Source organism: Limulus polyphemus, unplaced genomic scaffold, assembly GCF_000517525.1.
Source record: "Limulus polyphemus unplaced genomic scaffold, Limulus_polyphemus-2.1.2 Scaffold1024, whole genome shotgun sequence".
Lineage (NCBI taxonomy): Eukaryota > Metazoa > Arthropoda > Merostomata > Xiphosura > Limulidae > Limulus > Limulus polyphemus.
The window spans coordinates 209251-214052 of NW_013666634.1; the positions used below are offsets into that span (position 1 = coordinate 209251).

The 4802-nt window shown below is 34.8% G+C and overlaps 1 protein-coding gene across 1 annotated transcript in view; it reads right to left on the minus strand.

Moving 5' to 3' along the window:
- The window catches only part of LOC106461754 (heparan sulfate glucosamine 3-O-sulfotransferase 5-like), a 19030-nt gene extending 16207 nt beyond the window's left edge, over positions 1 to 2823 (minus strand). Inside the window, exon 1 of the mRNA XM_022388784.1 lies at positions 2728 to 2823. The gene's annotated coding sequence lies outside the window, so the exon portion shown is untranslated. The remainder of the gene's footprint in view (positions 1 to 2727) is intronic.
- Positions 2824 to 4802: the final 1979 nt, after the last annotated feature.

A 4802-nucleotide genomic window follows, 5' to 3' on the forward strand; every position in this document is an offset into this window, starting at 1 on the left:
TAAATTTAAATTTATCAGTTTCAGACCATTCGAAATTGTAATACGTAACAACTGTCAGTCGTTTCTTTAGAAAATTTTCAATGTTTTCAATTAGTTCAATGCCTTAGCAAACTTTTACTATTTGTAGCCTTTCGCATTCTTAACAAACATTTAATATTTGTAGTAAATCGCATCTTCGGTAGCCTTTTAATGTTTTAAGTCTGTCATTCTCGGTAATATAACAGTCAGTCGCACCTTCAAAACCTTTTATAGTTTGCATTAGGTTATATCATCGGTAATATTTCATTGTTTGTTGTCAGTCATATCCTTAGCAGCCTGTGTAGCCATTAGAGTCTGGAAAGGGCAACAGTGAAACAGTTGCACGTAATGCATGATACATCATCTAGAGGAAGCTCTTGCTCTTTCGGTATAATCACACTCGTAACTAGGTGAGTAGGTACAGACACGTGGTTGTAAAGGTGTGAATTAAATCCAAGCGCCGTATTAAGGTCAGATAAGAATGATTTGCCGTTAGTGTATCGAACTATGTACGTGTACGTATTTTCCCACCTAGTCATGGATGTGAGGATACTGGAAGAGATGGGTTATCTCTAGATTACGTTTCCTGTGTCGTTTCAATATGATGAATGGTTTTTAAAAAAAGTAAATTAATACGTGTATAAATAAACAATTAAAAAGAACTGTTTTACTACGACATTTATTGAATTATTAGTTTTACATTAATATCTTAGTATGCATGTGAAAACTGTGGCAGAGGATAAATTGGAAAAACTTAAAATTTCTGATAAACACAAAGAAAAATGCTGCTGCCAAAGACAACGACATCAATAACTCTAACTTAGTTATGGCTTTAATCGAAACAACCAGTTACGTGATTCATATAAAAATAACGAAGTACGATGGAAAATATTTTGTTTATTTGTTGTTAAAAGCAAAGCTATACAATAGGCTATCTGTATTGTGCCCATAACGGGTATTGATACCCGGTTTTTAGCGGTGTAAGTCTTCAGATTTGCCGCTTTGTCACTGAGGGGTCATGCAAAATATAGCAAAGCTTTAGCAACTAAAACAACTGGAAGGCACGTACAGTCACCCATTTCAATCCTTAGGAGGGTCCAGCGATGGCATGCGCAGCGGTAAATATAGCTAAATGACATTTGTAACTACTTTTGCAAGGTAAAAAAGACTTAGAATATTCAAAATAGTTAAATGGTATCGAAGTTGATTCCAACTTCTGGCTATTCAGGGTATTATTCTTTTTTTTAATTTTCTAATAAAACGGCAATTAACAGACTGACGAAAATATGGTAATATGAATATGGTAATATAAAATATGGTAATTACGTTCCCTCTAATCGCGACCTTAAACTATAATTTTACAAATGTTTCCAGGTAAATATATGTCTTTCAAGCCTTGCTAAGCAGTATTCCTATTTCTCAAAATTTGTTGGACTTATTTAATCCTTTAAACCTTTTAATAGCTGGACTTTCAAGATCATTGATTGAAGTAATATGTTTTCTCTGTAGTGCTTTAGCTACAACAAAGTTTCTATTACCTTACACAATACCACACAATGGAACAACTGGTGGGTGGACTAATGTGTCACATTAGTAAGTATACTACAAAATATAAGTGTTGAAAGAGACCTACAATAATATTAGTGAAAATCTAATGTGGCTTTGCTCTAAAATAAACAAACAAGTTGAAATTTCTCGTAATTAAATAACTGAAACAGAGTTTCCCCTTGATGTGCTCACATTACATGTTATTTAAAGATTTCATATATAGATTTCCGTTGGCATGCTTACACTTCATACAAACTTTAACAGCTTAAGTAAAGTTTTACAATGGTGTGTTCACCATTCCTTGACAATTTAACAACTCAAGTAGTATTTTTCTCTTGGTATATTCAAAACAAAAAGAAATTAATATAGAAGTTTGGATATAGAAGTTATTAATATATGAATGACAGTATAAATTATAATTAATATGATTATTAACAGCGACATCAATACATCCTGTCCAGTTAATATTTGAGATACAACAGTAACATGGACAAATACAACACGTTTGATATTTGTGCAAAAACAAAATACCAGTATCGACAAATATCAAAGTTGCTCACACTTAATTTGATGCAATTGCGTGTTGCAACAGGCGTGAACCGTGGTGACATGTACAACATGTTTATCACGTGTGTATTTAGTTTACGTCGAATTCCCGACAGTTCAATGCCGTTTATGACTAAAAGATAAACACAGGGCAGGTCTTTCTGATGAGAAATGTCCATACAGCGAGATTGATGAATGAAGCAATGTCAAAAGACACAACATTTAAAAGAAAGAAACCTTTAATTCTTTGTGGAAGTTAAACAATTCACGCAACAGAGCCCTTAGAAGAACAAAGGGTATTCCGAAACACGGTTTCGAAACGTCCGTAAATATATAGACAGTTAATAAAAAAGTCACATTATAATACTGTCCGTATGCCCGTAAGAAAGTAAAAATATTTTCTTTCAATGATATCAGTAAAATCCTCTGACCCAAAAAACCATTGCGATGAACTTGGACATTTGTATTTGATGTACTGTAAACAAGGATTTGAAACTGACGAAAGCTAACACACCAAAATCTCACAAGCTATTAATCACATCTCGAAATCAAATGCTTTCACGAGAAAGGTTGAAGATGAAATTGGAATCACAACAACCTTATTCTATCACATACCTGTCAAGTCACCTATGGAATTTCGTGTCTTTGACATGCTTAGATGTGGTCTCGGAAACCTCATTCTGCTTACAGTTGGAGAAGATGTGTGGTCTGAGACTGATCTCGCAGTCTTCGCAAGAAAGAAATTACTTTATTTGGCAATATTACGCAATGATCAGCATGGGGTCGAGAGAGGAATTAGTTTCAAAAGGCAACGCAGGACTTGGAAAATCTTTCTTACAATTAAAGTTAATCGCAATATACTACATTTTAGCTTATTACTAGAATTTCATGAATATATGCAGCATAGCTTAGTTTTTATCTTGTGAGAGCTTTAATGTTTCTCTAAATATTGTGAGATTTATATCGCCTAATTTTAACATTACTTCTATACAAACTACTTAAAGCCTCCCCCCCAAAGAATTTTCTGTATTTAATTATAGTGTTGCGTAAATCTCGTATAATTTACTTTGTAGGAAGAAATACGTGAGCTTGACTTGCAGTCAGTGGATCGCGAGTTTGAACTTTGTCCCGAACACGTTCGCATTTCAATCCTGAGGGCGTTATAACGTAACGGTCAATCCCACTTTTCATTGGTAAAATAGTAGCCCAAAAACTGGCGGTGAGTGGTGTTGACTAGCTGCCTTCCCTCTAGTTGATCAACAAAGAAGATCAAACACGTGAAATTAAAGTGTGTTAGTGCTCTGGCCAAGGTCAGGACCATCAGATTAAAAGTTAAGGTCACGAATGTAAAGCTAGATTTATGTACGATAAAATTTCCAAATAAATGCTCTTTCGGTGTTGTCAAATGTTTGAAAACACCCAATAATTTTGCTGTCAGTTACACTAAAATGTTCAAATTCTCATGTATCATTCTTACGTAAATATTCCTTTTCTTAAAACTCGTTTATGAGATTCCTTTTTATTAGCCCCCCAGTGGCACAGCCGTATGTCTGCGGACTTACAACGCTAGAAACGGGTTTCGATACCCGTGGTGGGTGGGCAGAGCACAGTTAGCCCTGTGTGTAGTTTTGTGCATAATAACAAACAACAACAACAAATCCTTTCGATTAATTTGTGCTGTTTTTAACATGACCATAAGTAGTTGTAATAAATTATTTAATTCAAAAACTGAGCGATTTATAAGTGGTTTTGCTTTAATTATTTTCCTTGCTTATTGTCATTGTGTTCCCAAGATAATCATTTACCTTTGTATTGTTTAGAATGTTCATGCAAATATACTAAATGGCTACCTGCCCGTGATTTCGTGGGAGGACAGCTAGTCAACAGCACGTACTGTCATGTCTGGAACTACTCTTGTGTGACCGAATAATGGAATATAGTCATCGCTCTTACAGCGTACCCATAAGAACACGAATCTAAAGACTTATAATCCGGGCATGCAAACCAGTAGAACACGCCTAGCATTCGCTCCAGAGTTACCGATTTGCTACATTTAATGAAATAGCTTCTCACCTCGATGAGAACTCGTGCAGTGCATGATCTTTATTTTTGTCACTGTTCATAATTGGCTCTGCCATAATTAATTAAACTAGAATTTCTGTTAAAGGAATAGGCCTTTAGGCCATTTGTAGATACAGTAAACTTACACACATTTTTACATAATTCATAAATAGAGAGGATAAATGATACATACCAGATTATTTAACTCAGTGTTGACAAGTAAGGTGATTATAGCTTGGATCAAGTTTTCTTTCCATCCACTACGCGAATTACTTTTAAAGACACGGAAATTATGTTGTCAATAAAAACCGTGAGACAGGGAACCTGATATTTTTGCTCGCAGCACCTGCCTCTAAAATATGGTTACTGTGGTCATCAATTTCAGTGCTGGAATGATCGTTTTGACAGATTAACTTTATAACTTAGTTGATCAAGGTCATTTTCTGGGCAATTATATAATAAAGTGTTTCGTGTTGACTTTTGTTCTCTTTAGTTATTCTTAAACTTATATGACGAAAACATACTATTGTGTATTTAATACTACCGTCATACCAAACATACTCGCCCTTTCAGCCGTGTGGGCGTTATAATGTGACGGTCAATCCCACTGTTCGTTGGTGAAAGAGTAG